Source organism: Coturnix japonica, chromosome 1, assembly GCF_001577835.2.
Source record: "Coturnix japonica isolate 7356 chromosome 1, Coturnix japonica 2.1, whole genome shotgun sequence".
In the NCBI taxonomy this organism is placed as follows: domain Eukaryota; kingdom Metazoa; phylum Chordata; class Aves; order Galliformes; family Phasianidae; genus Coturnix; species Coturnix japonica.
The window spans coordinates 83194111-83213269 of record NC_029516.1 but is presented as its reverse complement, the minus strand read 5'-3'; the positions used below and the strand labels follow the sequence as shown (position 1 = coordinate 83213269).

At 37.8% G+C, this 19159-nt stretch overlaps 1 long non-coding RNA gene across 1 annotated transcript in view; it reads right to left on the bottom strand.

Annotated features, from left to right (window-relative positions):
• Positions 1 to 9634: 9634 nt before the first annotated feature.
• The window catches only part of LOC107321321, a 28083-nt gene continuing 18558 nt past the window's right edge, over positions 9635 to 19159 (bottom strand). The window contains exons 4-5 of the long non-coding RNA XR_001558534.2: positions 11394 to 11486; positions 9635 to 11282 (exon numbers count right to left, since the gene is read on the bottom strand). This is a non-coding gene — a long non-coding RNA (uncharacterized LOC107321321). The remainder of the gene's footprint in view (positions 11283 to 11393; positions 11487 to 19159) is intronic.

Here is a 19159-nt window from a genome sequence, read left to right as displayed (position 1 = left end):
CTCATCCTTAAAGCAGTCCTATATGAATTTTAAACTAAAATATTTCAGATCAGCCTTCACAGCAGTAGTTGGTTAGCAATTTTCATCTAGAGAAGATAAATTTCTTTACCAAAAATCCTTCTGCTCTTAATACATATAAAACAAACAAACTGAGGACTGATGTATGCAAAAAATACTTAAACCTGCTAGGAGAAGTAGGGATGTCATACACTCAGAAGCCGATGTAGTCCAGAAAGAAGATGGAGAAACGACTGTATGAAAATTCTTGCAAAACTGAAGATGCAAAGTGCAATTCCCTATGAAAAGAAATCCACTGACTTGACAGCACTAAAGCATTTTCTCTTAGTCCTTTCATACAAGTCAAGTCCAACAGATTCCCACTGGAACTCAAAGAAAACACTTTCTGACATGAAAATAGCTTTTCAATAGACCTACAAGAATCTTGATAAAAGCCCATCTTAAGCTGATCCAGAAAAAGAAAGTAAAATAAATTGAAAATAAATTTCTGAAAAAAAAACAAAATAGTCAATCTTAAGGAACATACGTGGTCCTGAAAAGCATTGCTTTGTACTGTTCGCAGACATATCATGAAGCAGACATGACTTCCTGTATTTCAATTTTCCATGAAACAAAAGAACATTTCTCTGTCTCTAAAAGTGTGAAATACCAGATGAAGAGGAAATAGTGTTTTTACTGAACCAGTGACATTTCCCTATCTTCCTTGTGTATCAGTTTAATCTGAACTGATGTTTTCTGGAATATCAACTGTATGCTTTTGTACTAGTTGAATACCTTGGGCTTTAAGTCAAACTGGAAGATAAAACACGCACTAGTAAGGTATTAAGGACAGCAAGGATGTTACACTCAGCCTGTAATGTTTGCATAGGAAATTACTGTGTACAAATATGTGTTGTGTTGTGGTTTTTTTTATCCCAGTGATTAGAGTAATACATACATTCCTGTTTCCCTTTATTGAACTCCTATGCAACTCCTAGGAAATATGACAATTACAGCAATTAAGGTCAGAATATATATACCTGCTGTCGTGCTTAGGCTGTGGAAGCCCTCCTTTAACCTCTAGCACCATGACTAATACAACAGCCTTTCCAGATGCAGTGTTTTCTGAGTAATGTTATGCTAAACATTTCTGTTTTGTTGTGGGGTTTTTGTTTGTTTGTTTGTTTTTTGTTTTTGGAGGAAGGCAGGTGTTCTACATTTGAATCCCACTCATGGGCCATACTCAAAAGAAGTACGTTTGTTTGCTTGTTTGTTTGAAATAGTATTTGCTTGCATAGAAAGGCTCAATATACAGGTTGAAAGAGATGATATAACCTGAAGAGGAAGTTTACGAAAGTGAACAGAAGGTGTTTTTACGTTCAAGAACTGAATTTGGTCTGGTGAATTGCTTCATATCTATGAAATTCCTCAAGCTGGCACATAACACAGTTCAACTGAGCTTTACTGCAACAAAAATGGAAGTCCATCATCTAGGGCATTCCTTGCAGCCCAGCACTTCAGTTCATGTTTTAGTTTTTAAGTTCAGGACATCAGGTAAACATGGTTAGTTATGAAGATTTTAAAAAATACATGAGCAAGTGAGCATAAGGATCTGCAGAGATATTTTTTACTTAGAAAACTGTCGAAAAAAAAGAATCCAAGCCCTACAGGTTGTCATGGAGAATATATCATTTCTTATACAATTCAAAGTTTTTTCCTCTTTAGTACAACAAAGTACTGGCCTTTATGTGGATTCATGGAACACTTCATAAGCTATAAGAGGTATTCACCTATTTAAAGACAGGGAAAAAAAAAAACACACACACAAAAAAAAAAATGAAACAACAGTAGTTCTTAACAAAAAAAGCTGATCTGCATTCACAGTTGAGATTTAATGCCTGCAATTTTAGATAGTTAAAATGTGCTGTGCTGAACAGCAGAGCAAACAAAAAAAAAAAAATCCACTAACATGTGGAACCAATATCAATATGGGAAATTTCTTGTATGAGAAAACATTCCTTAGTTTCTAAGGAAATAAAGGCAATAATGAAAGATTTGTCTTGTAAAGCTGGAAGCACTGGTGTGTTGAACTTTAATGTTTATATTTTCCATTTAATTGCTGAAAAACATTTACTTCTTTTTTTTAAAGAAGGTGTCAAAAATCGAAATCCATAAAGCTATGTTAATAAGCTTACTTGATGACTATTATGTGTAAAATTCACTAAAGGAAAAAACAACAACAAAAACCCATATATTATCAGATTCTTAGCTTAATATTGGTAATTCTCACAAAAGAACACCAAATACACCTTCTGGGGAAAATAATTTACTGTGAAGAATACATTAAGATCAAATTAATGCTTACAAACAAGTTTTGAGTATTGTACTAAGGGTCAAGTTTGAAGAGCAGTTGGAATTATCTGATTTACTGCTCAAACTGAAAGCTTAATTTAAGAGCTGAGGAAATATTAAAGATCACTTTGAAGATTTATGAGTAACACTTGACTAGTTTTAAAGTTGTTTAGATAAATAAGATGAGGGGTTAATCATGTACTGAGGGAAATGATCCATGGCGCCTACACTAGAATTGCTTTAAGAGTATTTATAATAGCAACTTAATCTCCACATCAGTCCTTACTATATTCTCTGTAGCTTATTAGGTATACTAGTGGGTGTACCCTCTTTGGGGTTACACACTGTGAGTACTTCCTTCTTGTCTTGAATTTCAAGAAATTACAATTCAAACATCACAGGACATTGCTTTAATCTAAAAGGAATTCTTCTCTGTCACATTTCTCACCAAGAACAAACAATGGTCACAGTTCTCTGATCAAGAGTATCCTTGAAACTCAGTTATCCTAACTATCCTGGCAAAATTTAACCTTTAGAAATTGAATTTCAAAATCCTTTTATTGAACTGAATAATATTCAATAGAAATCCCTGTAGTGTCATTATTTGTTCACAATACTGTAAGTAGTCACACTGTGGCATGTCCCTACAAAGGCTACAATCCCTTGAAGGCATAGAGCAGACACCAGAAGGCTAGGAAGAATAGCTGAAGATGCATCAGCTATTTGTGTTTGGTCATGATGACCTATGCATGGTCCTTTGGGGCTGAATATTTGCTAAATTTGGTGTTACAGAGAATGATGTACTCTTCATCGGTGTTCTGTAAGTTACAGTGTGAGTTGGGCACATGGAGATTTTTCTTCTCTCCTGCATTCCAGAATCCTTCACAGCTGAGTTCCCCTTTCCTTGAGGCAGCATTTTTCAGCTAAAGTCATAGCAATAGCCAAGATGTCTATTGCCATACAAGCCCCAATGAAGTCAGCTGAAGAGATACTGTGGCTACAGATTCCAGGAGGCAACTTTCCTTCTTTAATGGCTCTATTAATTCCAGGAAGAAACAATATCTTTGAAGAGCGAGATAGGGACACACATACCATTGAAACTGAGATAGAAGATCCTGAATAGGGCTTCCACAGCAGCAAGGTAGATAGACTGTCAAAATTCATTGTTCAGTCCTTCCTCCTGTCCTGAATCACCCAACCTCATGCTTCATGGAGTAGTTTCACTTCTAAAAAACCTGCTGTATTGCACTGGGGGTGTACAGGTTCAAGTAATTTGTTTGCAGTATAGGAGCAAAAAGACAACAAAGAACTGCTTGTTCTTTCAAGTAAATGAAGATGACTTGGTACTGAACAGTTACAGTAAACAGCTTTTCCTTTCCATATGTTATAGCACAAATAAAGAAAACCAGCATAGAGTAAACACGGGGGAAAGAAAAAGAAACAAAAAAATCTCCTCACCCCACCCCCCTACGCTTAAGTCCCCCCTGCCCCCAGGAAAACCAAACACTTCCTTCCTTATCCAGACTTTGACAAGAAGGTAAATTTCAACTTGCTCTATGAATGAAATGAAAATCTTGCTCTAGCAAACTGATGTAGTTTCTAGGTGAGATACTATTGTTTCCAGAACAAGTATGTGACCCTACTCCCATCATCCTTAGCCTTCTTGTCCAGGTGTGGAGCCCTCAGTACGAAAAAGACATGGAGATTTTGGAAAGGGTCCAGAGGAGGGCCACGAAGATGATCAGGGGGCTGGAGCACCTCTCCTGTGAGGACAGGCTGAGGGAGTTGGGTTTGTTCAGCCTAGAGGAGAAGGCTGCGGGGTGACATCATTGCAGCCTTTCAATACCTGAAGGGAACCTACACCCAGGAGGGGAGTAAACTCTTTGAAAGGGCTGACAATAGCAGGACTAGGGGAAATGGTTTTAAGTTAAAAGAGGGAAGATTTAGGTTGGATGTTAGGGGGAAGTTCTTCACTAAGAGAGTGGTTAGGCCCTGGAACAGGCTGCCCAGGGAGGTTGTGGATGCCCCGTCCTTGGAGGTGTTCAAGACCAGGTTGGACAGGGCTCTGGGCAACCTGATCTAGTAAAGGCGTATGTTTGGTGGCCCTGCTAGGCAGGGGGGTTGGAACTACATGATCCTTGAGGTCCCTTCCAACCCAGGTCATTCTGTGTGATTCTGTGTGTGATTCTGTCACATCTCAGCAATACAAAAGTGTCTCCTGTTTGTTTGAGAGCAGGTAGAAAGCATAACTCATCTCCAGTAGACAAACAGTGGCAGTGATGAAGACAAGACAAAGCCACCGGGAGAAGACGAGGAAGAAAAATGGAGCTCAAAGAGGATAGGAGAAGGATAAGGGAGTGATCTTTGCAAGAAAAAACAATGCAAAAGCACAATGAGGAAGAAAAAGCAAGTTAATAGCATCTAAGCTTGGCTATCAGGCAAAGGCTGAATGATTCTGATGTGGCAGTAAATGGGAAAGTATGGATCAGAAATGGGATGTGCTGGAGTTGGAAAAGTCACTGATGCAGGATGAGTATAACTAGTATGAAGGAAGGATAATAGTGGGATATTCCCTCTCCCTTAGTAAGGGCCCTGCAATTCAGGGGCAGTGGAGGAATGGCCTAAGTATAGTCCCCTGGGACAAATGGAAGCATCAAGGTGCCATCCTTTGTGTGTGCCCCAGTGGTGCAAGTGGTAGGAATGCTGCCTTGCAACACACCAAGGCCCAGGGTTCGAATCCCCCTGTGGCGCAGGTGGTAGAAGTGCCGCTCTGCAGCACAGGGGCTCGAATCCCGGGGGTCGGACTTGATGATCTCTAAGGTCCCTTCCAACCTGCACGAGATTATTACTATTACTATTACTATTACTATCAGGAGCTCATGAAAAGCGCTACAGGGGCATAATGAGTGCAACACTTTATCATACATTAAACCAGTCACCTGCATACAAGTAGCCTACTATTCTAAAGACACTGGCCACCACACCCAGGAATGGTGCTGACCAAGGCATCTGTTTATCCAGAGGATAGGAAAATACTGTTCAAATGAACAACTACAAGCACTTGCTCAGGCTGAAAACACCAACATGCAGCCTCCACTCCCTCCTGCTCTCTCATTTTTCATTTCCCTTCCCTTCCAACTGCAGCTTTCTTTCTCCTGAGCTCACAAAATCCATCACTTACATTCATGTAATCAGGCCTCCTTGAACTGAGCCTTGCTCAGTTTTGGCTGTCACAATAAAGATTAAAAAATCCTTGCTAATTTTTGAAGAATGAGAGATCCAAGCTTAACAACGGAGAGAATGAGAAGCACAGCACAGCCTCTCCTGGAAAGTGAAAGATAGAAAAGAAAAATAACACTACACATGGAATTAAAATTTTTCCAAAACTCTCTGCAAGCCTACTGCCAAATCATTTTGATTGCAATACAGTTACTGAGACAATCCTGATCATATGCTGTTAAGATGTTGCACAGGATTCATAATCTCTGAACAAATACACTAACATGAACTTGTTTGTCAGTCAAACAAGACTGTAACTTTTCAATTTCATGAAGAGAATTTGGAAGAAAGTGCTCATAACATTAGTTAGGAGTAGAACATAGAACAGGTATCCTGCCAGTATTTTTGGTCTAGTGATCAGGTGCATTGTGTCATGATCAATAATAATTCTTGTAATAGAAAAGTCAGAAGAGCAGAATAGGAACCAGCATTATTTGGTGTAAAGTACTTACAAACAAGGATTAGTATTCATTTTACTTAGTTTCTAAACATTGTATAATCCTTGACATTCTCACACCACACCACCAATATAGACTCCTTCAACTTTTAACATTTACATTTTCCTGAGGTAAGCAGTCATGCGGGTTGGTGATCAGCATTACTCGAGCACCTCCATCGGCCTTCACTAATGTGAGAAGGACTTCAGGGTTTTCAGTGGTTCTCAATAAAAATCAGGTTATCCTTTCACAAGAAAGGCTCTTTCTAGACTTCACTTCTGTAGATAATGCCACTTTGAATTCACACATTAACAAAAATGTTTCACTGTACTTAAAGGCACACGCACCCTGCTGCTGCAGAGACTGTGGGCCTTGCAAAATTGTTCAAAGCACAAGCTTACATGTGCCTACCTTTTGCCTTCCAATCCCAGTTTTCTCGGCCTTACCTTCCCAACCACCTCACTTGATTCAAGCAAGTCAAGATCAGTGCAACAAAGCAAATGCTGCCATTGCACATGCAAGACCCACATCATACAGATTTGCCACAGAATGATGCCAGGTTGAAAGATTCCCTCTACTGCTCCTCCTCCACTAGCAAATACCACATACCAGATATTTGGGGTTTCCTTCCCATGCCATAGAAATTTACTACTTGCCATTTCAAAGGTAAATTCTATTCAAAGACTCCAAAAATAAGCTTAACAAAGACAGTCCAACCCAGACATGTGCTAATGTACATTTCACAATGCTGTTAAATGGATGTTTGGTCTTAAACAGCTTTCAGCTGCAGCATAAAGACACCTTACAGTAAAGAAACATCTTCTGTGTGTTTTGTTAGCTACAGTTCACATCATGAACTGTGTATATGCAGTGGTATTAAGATTGTTATTGTGATTTCACAGGTAAGAGTAGGTCAAATTAATACAGAAGCCCTGACAATAAAATTGCCATTAATATATAAGTAGTTAACTTGATCTCCAAAAGATGCATCCTTATCTCATTTTCTCAGTACTCTGGAACAACCTCCACAATATCATCCACATATTGCATACACATAAGAAGAGCAGACAGCTGCATGATTAAAGGCACAATATTGTTAAGAATACCAACTCGTAACCACTTATGACTCATGAACTGAGAAATAAAGCTAATTTCTTTTGAGTGGATGAAGAATATTTAATAGAAGTAGGAATTTTATTTGGCTGTTATTTGCAACAGAAATGTTCATACGCTATAAGATAATCACAGAATCACCAAGGTTGGAAAAGATCTACACAGTCATCCAGTCCAACCTTCTACATCAATAGTGATGGGTATAATTTGGATTACTAACTCCTTGGTACATTGTTTGGCTAATTAATACAAAAAAGAGTGCTGATAAGATTTTCTTTTTTTTTTTTTTTTACAGTATCTGAAAGAAAAAATGTTCCTCTTATTCAAAAAAAAGAAATATATATATATATGTATATTATTCTCAAATACAGAGAAACCAAATTTATCCTGCAATTTCAGTCACAGTATTCAGAATTTTTCAGTCTTATTCTCCAGTGCAAAATACTGGCTTCTTTATTTAAAACTGATAAAATTATATCTGCTTGAAGTCTCTCAAACAATGTCTCCAGAAAATAATACATACAAATTTGTCTGTCTTTAAGACTTACTGACTTTTATTTTGATTTAAAGTACTTTGTGGCTGATCCTATCTATAACTTATTGTGTATCTGTTGGAACATTCTTCATCATCTTGTAATGACATTGACCGTGCTGAAAAAGGCTCCCACAGATAAAATTTCTTGATGTCACTTACATTCACAGCTCTAGTCTGAAAGATTCTTGATTAAAAATTGATTGAAAAATTCATATTTTCTATGAAGTCTCAGCAATAGTGTTATTATTCAAATAAGGAACTTTTCTTGTTCACATTACACATTTTACACAATGTACAAATTATCCTCCTCCTCCAATTGCCCTCATCCATTGCCTCTAATGGGATTCCTGTGACTGTCGGTAGCAGGGTATAAAACAAAACAGATGAACAAAAACCTAACAAAAGTTGTCCACACAACTGTGAGGTCTGATTTGTAGTCATGAGAAAATAAAGGGCATTCATACCTCTCTCCTCTTTCCCAGCCCTTAAGCTCAGCTGTGATTTGATCCATTTTGAATCTTTCTTCAGTGGTTCTTTCTGTTCATTTTGTCTTTAGGAGAGTACTTCCACTCTTTGCACACCGCCTCCTTACAAGATTTTTCCATACCAGTAATTATTTTTGCTTCTTCCACCTCCATCTCTACTCTCTTGTCAGCAGCAGGCTGGCTAAAAGTGCACACTGTTTTCCAGATGGCTGCACATGCCACAGAGAGGTTGACGTTATTTCTTCTGTTCTTTCGCATTTCACTATTAAATTCAGGATGCCCTAGGTTTGAAGAAATCAGTAAATTAAATCTGTAAATTAAATATGGACAGGAGTCAGTATTTTCAATGGTGTGCCTAAAACAGCTGCCTATCTCTCATAGCCTACTTCCTTCACACTCCTTCAGGACCTGCCCTATAGCAGCCCCATTGTCATATCTCATCACGGAAAACAAAGTAGGACTGAACTGCAGAAGTCAAATTTGTTAGTAATGCCACATCCATGGCTGCAGCTCCTTCATGAAGATGTGGTGACACTCCTTAGGATAAAGCATTTCAAAATCCCTCTGTTCAGTATAAAGGCAGAAGACACATATGCAGACCCAAGGATATCTATACATTTCTAAAAATTTTGTGCTTCTCCCAGTACTTACTTATTCAAATTCAGCCCTTGGATATATTTCCCTTTCATAAAATCATAGAATCACCAAGGTTGGAAAAGACCGACAGAATCACCCAGTCCAACCATCAGCCCATCCCTAATAGTTCTCACTAAACCATATCCCTCAACATAACATCCAAACATTCCTTGTATGCCTCCAGGGTCAGTGACTCCATCACCTCCCTGGGCAGCTCATTCCAGTGCCTGACCACTCTTTCAGAGAAGTAGTATTTCCTAATATCAAACCTAAACCTCTCCTAGCACATTTTGAAGCCATTCCTTCTAGTTCTGTCACTAGTTACACGAGAGAAGAGGTCGACCCCCAGCTCACTACAACCTCCCTTCAGGTAGTTATAGAGAGCAATAAGGTCTCCCCTGTGCCTCCTCTTCTCCAGACTGAACAATCCCAATTCCCTCAGCTGCTCCTCACAATGGCTGTTCTCCAGAGCAGTCTTTGAGCAGTCCTTAAACAACTGCATTACTGTGCACCCATTAGCTCATCTCCAAATGACACTCAATTGCGCAAATAGGCAGGTAGTTGATGATTACAGTACTGAAACCAACAAAGATCCTTATTCAACAGAAAGCTATTCAACAAACTGTCTGCTCTTCATATTAATATCTGTGTTTTACTACGTGGTGGTGTGGTCAGAAGCAGTAGTAATAAGTTTGCCTAGCCAAATTAAAGCTAGAATCCTTCAAGAAAATTTATTTTTCAGAGTTACATATTCCAGTCATCCAGAAATAACAGTGTGAGGAGACATGCTATGCTGCACATACTTACGTAAAGAAAGAGAACAGTGAGGTTGTTAAACAAACAAACAATGAAAGCAACACAAAATTGAGAGTACTTCCATAATATTTCCATAAGATGACTCAAGAATTTAAATATTTGCACTAAGTAACTGGGGGGAGAGGAGGAGGAGGGAAGGTAGGTTAGATGTGAAGTGTGTTGTAGTTACAAAAAAGAAATAAACAAGCAAGAGCCAGTAGGAGACAGATAAACATTCTTTGAGAAATTTTACACGATTTGGTTGCACAATTTACAGAATACAAATGTCTACTAAAAATCATCTAAATTAATTAAGAAGGGGAAAAAGAAAAGAAAAATTTACAAGTTTCTTCTGAAGAGACAATGAAAAGAATCTATAAGAGTTGCTTAAAAGAGTGAAGGTTTAAAATGTTTCAGAAATATAAAGGTAAATGAAATGTTTGAAAAACTTTGTCGATACCTTGGCATTAAAAAGGCAACTTGAACTAGAATATCACGAGACATGGAAATCCAGGATTCAGAGATGTACAAGTAATTTCAAAATCACAAGACAAAAAGGAAATAATTGCTGTGCTTTTAAGATTCCACCAAAACAAAAGCTTACTTGAATCTGGTTTGCAGATAGTTAACTTCTGCAGTTGGGCTATTACAACTGTTACGCCTGTTTTGAGGATGCAAGGCTCAAGTTACCTTGGAAGAAGATTGCCATCTAAATGGATAGTGTCAAACTCAAAAGAGGGGCCCATGTGAATCTAATGAGCTTCAACAAAGTCAAGTGCAAGCTGTTGCATTTTAGCTGGGGCAATCCAGATACATGCATTGACATGAAGAACTCATTAAGAGCAGCCCTGCAGAGAGGGACCTGGGGGCTCTGATAGACAAAAAGCTGGACTAGAGAGACTTCCTTTAGACCTTCCAATTTTATAGGGAAATTATAAACAGGAGAGAAATCAACTTTTTACATGTGTAGACAGAGACTGGGCAAATGGTTTTAAACTAAAGAAAGGGGATTGGAACTGAGTGATCTTTGATGTTCCTTCCAATCCAAGCCATTCTAAGATCCTGTCAACTGTGATCACATTTGGAAAATCCTTAGGTAACTCTAAGACTAAAACTAAACAGCTGTAAGCAATACCGTGTTCAATAATTCACCTTAAACCATGACAAACAACATCAAGCTACTACTAGCATGAAAACTTCTGATCAGTCCATTCAAATGTATCACTGAACACAGATTCTCTTTAGCAATAGCGTTCTTACTTTCTTGTAAAAGTATCATTGGTGTTCATATTTCAGAGGAAATAGGGTTCATTTGCATCACTGTCAGTTTCTGCTAGAAACCCCTTTATGTTGAGAATTTATAGATTAGGAAAAAAAACCCAAATCAACAAGACATCAACTCTACAAATACAATTTGTAATTATTTATTTGGACTACATCAAAAGAAGAAAATGCTTTTGCAAAGTAATGTTTACCCATCACAATAATGAGTAAGTTGAGGACAAAGAGCAGAGCTGAACATATTTTCAGCCATCACTTAATCCAGTTTTCTATCTCTACTGGCACTTCCTCCTTGTTCGCTGTGTCCACAGTATCTCAGATAGCTATCTGTGGCCTTGGGGCTGAAGGCTGCTTTGTCGCGGTTTTTTTTCCCTGAAGTAGAAACAATGAACAAACACTATGGTAAGCAGTTGAATAAAAAAAGTAGTCCTAGATGATGATAACACTGGAGCCTTGGACATGTGAGCCAGAATATACACTTACTCTTAAATAACTAGTCTTCAATCCAGCAGATATATCCATGGGCACTCCAGACAATTTTGCAGTGCCTCTCTCTGTCTCGGGAAACATTTCTTTCTATAACATAGAACGGAAGAAAAAATAAATAAACAAGTATAACAATAGACTCTAAAGCTAGGAGTAATGACTTTCTGAAATAGTAATACAGAAAAGTTTTAACAAACAAATCATTACTACTTGCTTATCTCTACAACAACAACACTGTAGAATCTTGGAAAATTCCAATCTTGTAGTTAATTCCTCATGTCTAGTTGGAGGTTTGCCAGAACACCCTGTGAAATACCTGGCATCTTTTCTTGTTCAGATACTAGCAGTGATGCTTCACTGGAGGTGGTAGAAAAGTCACAGTTAGAACTTACAAGATAGTTGTAATTGTGACAGCTATTCTTGAGTCATTTTCATACCCATAATATACTTTTGAATTTACCATTTCACATGTAGTGGCAAAAAGCTGAAGGGATCAGTTTGCCTTTACAGTTCCTTTGGCAACAAAGCTTACATCAGATTCCCAATCTTGTAAATAAGACTTTGGACATGAGCCTGAAGTGCCCAGTCCAATTTTTAAAATGCTTGCAATCTTAAGTACTATTGACAAAACCAACTACTCTTTATTATTCTTGATGATAAGCTCATTCAAATATATCTTGTATGATCTGACAGACTTTTCTATCAGCTACTCAGGAAAACCAAGCTTGGCATCTAAACCTATGATTAAGAAACAAAACAAGCAAACAAATAAATAAAATCACCAAAACACCCCCACTGAGAGCAACCCACAAGATTTATGGCAGAATACTATCCCTTCAGACTCAAAAGTGCATTTGGAAAGGAAGCACAGTAACTTTGCCAACTCAAAATTGACTACAACTAGAAGATGCTTATTGATTTTTTTCCCCCTCTCTGGTGAAAGTAAGATCCCACTGAAAAAGAAGGTGAAAGTCAAATTCTTGAAATAATAAAATCAAACAGTTTGATTTCATTATTTACTGAGGCCATTACTTTGGGACTCTGCCAGCACACACACTAAACTGTCAGAAAGCAAGTAAGAGCATGTTAACTAAACAAGTTGGTTCAACAGTTCTCAAAAATAAATAAAATAAATGAAATCAAGCCAGTGAAAAACCAGTTAACAGGAACAACCTTTGACATGCAACACACTGCAGGAACTGCAGGCAGAACATGAAGTGCAAAACACTTCAGTATGACAAGTGAAATTGGTGATTCTCCCAGAATACCAAGGATGAGAGGCTTTGAAGGATAACATTACACAGAGAATCCAGGAGCAATTTGTGTCTATTTTGTGAGAAGAGTGTCTGCAGAGACCTTTACTGTAAAGCAAAATAAAGAAAACAGAGGAACTCCATCAAAGACAACTTGTAGAAAAGCAATACTGAGCTCTTCTATGTCAAGTAAAATTGACTGTCAGACATTAAAGCACGCAGAAAAACAGAGGTTTCCTCGCACTCACATGCAAAAGAGGAGTAACCCTTCCACCCATAATAGGTTATGTATAAATATTAAAACTTTAAATCAACATAAACATGTTACAGAATCTTCATTTTTCCCAATATTGAGATACCTTATAAAAATTAAAAATATCACTGGAATGAAAAAATTCAAACTCTTCCCTGCCCTCAAACAGGTCTGGTTCTCAATACTGTCTTACAAGCCATAAGATTTTGTCAGGGTAGCAAACATAAAGGCTAATTGTTGAATATCTAAAACGGACATATAGGAATAAGGATGTTAATTGTCCTGAAGACTGCTATAATAATGAGCTCTGCTTTTGGTACTTTAAAATCATAGCACTCACTACCTACATTTCAGCTAAAAAGCACTATTGCATTTTGGAATTATGTTTCTGAACAATGTTAGGAAGTCAGGAAAAACACAGCAGAACAGAAACATACACTGAAAAAAATAAAATAAGATAAAATAAAATAAAATAAAATAAAAACAAAAACATCAAAACCAGAGTGAATTGTACAAATCAGTTGTGGTTTTTTTTTCCAATATACAAAAACAGTATACATTTCACTTGAATATCTTCTTTCTATAGCTTACAGAACCTAAACCACAGTTCAGTGACAAGATTACAAATAGTGCAGTATATTAACAACATCATTTACCTTTCTTTAATGCTTGATCAATAAAAAGAGCCTTGGAAAATGTTTACTAGCTCACCTCCTGTCTCAATTAGCTATTCTAGAAATTGCATGAAACCAACAGTAAGGCAAGCAGTGAAACAAACCACTTTGTAATGTTTGACTCTGTCTTGTAATTCTCAAGTGTTGCTAACAACCAAGACAACCCATAGAAGACTGCATAATTTAAACATACAGATTCTAACTCAGTGGTATCTATTACAAAATAAATTAAGTAAAAAAATACAGATTCTGTAATATCAATTTCAGGTTAAGGCAGAAAAAGATATTCTTGCAGAAGGCATATTGCAGGTACACTAGATGGCAAGAGAAACAATCTGCAGACAAAGACTCTTCTTGGAACAGCACTGACCCTACTCATGACACTGAAACCCCAGATCACCTGTATGTACTTATCTGTTTGGGGGCACACTCAGTACTACTTCTTAATTTTTCATAAAGAAATGCAGTTCTATGTCTCAGAATCGCAAAATGACCCAGGTTGGAAGGAACCTCAAGGATCACGTAGTTCCAACCCCCCTGCCTGGCAGGGCCACCAAACATACACATTTACTACATCAGGTTGCCCAGGGACCCGTCCAACCTGGTCTTGAACACCTCCAAGGACAGGGCATCCACAACCTCCCTGGGCAGCCTGTTCCAGGACCTAACCACTCTCCTAGTAAAGAATTTCCCCCTAACATCCAACCTAAATCTTCCCTCTTTCAACTTAAAACCATTTCCCCGTTTTCTGCTATTGTCAGCCCTTTCAAAGAGTTTACTCCCCTCCTGGGTGTAGGTACCCTTCAGGTATTGAAAATTATGTCCTTCATAAGTTGATTGGATTCAAAACAATTTATGAGCATGTCTTATGTTCTTATGCCTTTTTTAATTTTCGTTATTACCCCTCTCCAACAGCATATCTTTTTCTCCCAGTTTAGCCAGAAAAATACTGCAGTTAAAAACTGGTAGAAATAAATAAAAAAGAAACAAGTAAATAAAAACAGAATTAAACATATACATATTTAGCAGATGAAGTGGTTTGGACTATTAGCAGTTACTAATTGCCATTATGAGAAATATTACTTTTCAGTTGCATTGCTTATCTAACTGTTCTAAATTATGGGGGGAGGGGGGGAAACAGTACACTTTAGATGTTCATAAAATTCCAATATTCTCCCCACTGGCATTAGTTATAGTTATTATATAGTTATAATAGTTATTCTCACATATAAAATTATGAACATCAGCCAAAAGTCAAGATCCAGAAATAATTATTTACAACTTTTGAGCTAAGGTTAAAACAATAGTAGATAGTGATGGCCTTGTCTGAACTTGAGTGTCACAGCTGAGAGTTTGAACTCATTCCATCATTTCAAGTTACTAGCTACAGACTTATTGTTTCCAAAAATACCAACAAGATGACTCTCCTCTAGCAATAATTCAAGCCATAGCCATTTTAAAAGATAATGATCTAATACTTTCCTAAATATAAAGTTTTTATGGCATGGTAGCCTGTTGTGTTCATACATTGGAAACCTTAGCCCTCTCCTGCCATTTAGCAATGTTTTTAATTGCCCAATTAAAAAACGTGTCAACTTCATACCGAACTTCTAAGCTGGACTCTCCCAATAGTCAGCCAAAGGAGATATATTTATCCTGTTCTAAGACTAACATCCAGATCCCCTAAAGTGGCCTTAGTAGGCACCAGGACATCTTTGATGAACAGAAAAAAAGCCCTGATATCTGACAGACTGGACATCTAACTCTTAAATGACCTAGTTAGGGAACACTTATCACAGAATCAACAAGGTTGGAAAAGGCCTACAAGATCACCCAGTCCAACCATCCACCCATCACCAACAGTTGTCACTAAACCATGTCCCTCAACACAACGTCCAAATGTTCCTTGAACACCTCCAGGGTCAGTGACTCCACCACCTCCCTGGAAAGCGCTTTCCACTACCTGACCACTCTTTCAGAGAAGTAGTATTTAACTAACATCCAGCCTGAACCTCCCCTGGTGCAGCTTGAAGCCATTTCAGGTAGTTATAGAGGGCAATAAGGTCTCCCCTGAGCCTGCTCCCTAGCTGAGACTACCAGGTGATCACACCCTAGTGACTGCAGAAGTACTATTAAGTCTCCTTAATGCTGTCATATAAATCCAAATCTGTTTCTAATTCATCTTGCATATTCTCATAGTGCTACTTGATCCTACCATCGTCATGGATTTCAGTAATAGCATCCACTGTGTCCAAATTCAAATATCTTTCAGTACATATAGTTAGTACAAAAATCATGCTACAACATCAGTGAGAGCACTCACATCTTTGACTCACTGGGCACTAAGCAATGCAGGCAAAGTATTTTTTTTCAACGCCTCTTCCAAAGATAATGCCATACTGACTACTACAAGAAGGATCACCCTCCAAAATGTATCAACAAATACCAGTTCTGAAAAGATTTGTCTCAAGTCTGTTGAGCAACAGGATGCACCCAAAGAAAAACATTGTCAAGAGGCTGCAGAATCACAGCCAAGTCAAAATAATGATCCTTATTATAGTTGTATTCAGAAATTTCCACTGAACTGAACACCTGCAAACCTGAGAACTAGGTTCATGGAATAACAAATAGAAGTTTTGACTTGTAAGTAGAGGGCCTCCTTAAGGAGTGGCACAATATTTCATCTTTAAGTTACACTTGAAACAGCAGACCAATTTTCTTCTCATTTGAGTTTCACAGAGCCTGTACCACCCATCTACATACCTATCTACAGAAGAAAGATGCCTCAGCTTTTCGGGCAAGAAATGATGATCATTATTTCATGTGACCACCTACTGAAATTTTGAGAAATATAATAAGCATGGCATGAAATAAACATGAAAACATTACAACTCCTATGATATCAAATTATCCCATATTTCTATGGAATCAAGTAATTTTTGCCATGGTGAGAGATAGTGTGACAGGAGAACCACTGAGAACTACTAAAACCAAGAGACAATAGCATGCTGAACACATCCTTTTTCCTCATGCAAGGATACATATGAGAAAAAAAGGAAAAGAGAAAGACAGTTCTTTCTGAAGCTGATTTTAAAAGCAGACTTGTTGCTATGTAGAAGTCCGTTCTATAGCCACTGCAGGGAAAAACAAAACAAAACAAAACCACAGAATACCATCAGCTGTCTTAGTAAAAGCACTTTCTTTATCCTTACAGAATGCAGTTGTGTCCTAACATGCCTCTGCAAGAGGCTTAAAATCTGTATGATGTTAATGATTACCTGTGCTTTAACTGCCTCACATCATGAAACAATTGTGATGTGACAAGATCACTCCATGTAATAAAACAGCTCAAGCCAACAGTAAGGATCCCATGGGCTTTTCATGTGTGGACACTTAATGACTGCAGACTGCTTACATCACACACCTTGATTTTTCTTCTCAAGTTTGAAGTTTGGAGTAAGTTGAAACAGAATTTTTTAAGTCAGCTTTCACACATTCAATATATATATAAACACTTCAGTGCAAAGGTGCATGAACAAATGGTTCATGAGCCCATGAGATGATGGGCTCATTCTGCAGACATTCACTTTTGGAAAACCATTTTACATTTCAGGCTACTTATTTCAGGGAAAGAGACAAAGCATTGATTATGCATACATTGTGTTGTAAGCATAGTGACACCACATCCCATTTAGGCGACGCTTTTGAGCCACACCTAAGATGTAAAGAAGGTACAGGAAGATAATACTGGAAGCACTGAACTCATCTTGAGTAAAATGAATTCACTTCAAGGTAAAGCAAATTATCTGTTCCCTTCACCTCCCTCCAATAAAAGCATTGTTAAGCAGGAGTTTTTCAAGAACATGCATGTTTTGGATGTATTCACCATGCTGGAAACACTGCAGTCATCACTGGTTTGTGGAAGTAAATCCTAATGTAGTCTCCATCAATAGTCTCTGTTTCAGACACTAATATATGATAACATCCAGGGTAGCAAAGAAGAAACAATACCACAGGTGCTATGGTAGCTGAAGAATTACCATTTCAGCAGTAACCATTTTTCGTTTCAAGGATCAATCAGAATGTTACTTACTTTGTACTCACCCTCCCTTTCATGCATCTTTTATCTTACACTGACAAACCACGTTTTTGCTGTTTTCTGTTAAAAAGTAGAGATAGCTTAAATGAATATCTACATCTGAAAAGTTTCAGACACTAAGAAGATTGAGATACTTATTGCATGACTCAGTCCTAATGCTTCAAGCAAAATTTATTTTATCTTGAAAGACCATTTATCTGACAAGCACCACTCAGATCAGAATTGTCTTCAGGATGCAAGAAAAATAAATAAATAAATAAATAAAAGCAATCTTTCTTCCAGAGTTCCCCACACTGGGACCACTTCAGCTCTTTCCCTTCCTGTTTGGCTTCATATAACAAAGATGCAAATGCCAAATAGGAAAGAAATTGACATCACGGAAGTTATCACACAGGCATTATATTTCCAGTCCCGTCCTCCCCCTCCCACACACACTATCAGTTTCAATGCATAAATAATAATACAATAATAATACAGTTGATTTTCAAAAATCAACAAGAGGTGATCCAGAGGCTGGTTCAGAATTTCAGATAAAGAGATTGTGGGGATATACTCTAGGAAGGACAATGCAGCAGGTGTGATATGTTGTTCCCTTGACACTTGAGGCTAAAGTATGTACTCAGTATACCATTTCCATGAATTCTAGCAGAGCTTGCAGTCTGCAGGTAAGCATTTCTCCTTTTTCCTTATCCTTTGTAAAAGTTTTCTTCCATTTGCAATGTATAGATGAGATGAGGCCCCATGCTTTCACTCTTAGATTGCAGTGAGCAGTGCTGGTAAGCTGAGGGACTAACAGTTTCTGAGAGGGTAGAAAATATCATGCTTTTAGCTAAGTTTGTCTTGTTATTGTCAGCTAATATAACTCATTCTACTCAAATCACAGAATGACAGAATCGTAGGGACTGGAAGATTTCCAGAGATCACTGAGTCCAACTCTCTGCTGAAACAGGTTCCCTTCAGACTAAATGTTAAAAAAAAAGTCTATCTCTTCTAGTCGTCATGTTCTCCTCTCAGCGGTAGTAGTCCAAGCAGCAGTCAGACTTCAGGCTTTCTATACTTTCTATTTCATCCTAATGAATTGGGTTTTTTTTTAGCCATTATAGCAAAGTTTCCATTTCCCTTTTTTTTTTTTTTTCCTTTTTTCCCCCCCCTTTTTTTTGGGGGGGGGGGAGAGGGGGGGGGGGGGGGAGAGGAAGAGGGAGAGTGAGAGGGCGGACAGAACAGAGGAGAAACTTTCTCATCCCTTCCTTAAGGAGAAGACAGCCTGACCAACCTCCTGAATGGAATAAAGATTGTTTGTAGCTACAAACATCTTGCAAATGTCTCAATAACTTCACAGCAAAATGAAGACACAGAGAGCGTTTATAGCTTTCAGTATTTCTATAATAGTACTCCTATATCTGATAAGAGAAAGGAAATACTGAAAGCTATTCAGGAGAAAGATGATCTGAATTTCAGAGGTGCATTTCATTAAGAAATTCAAG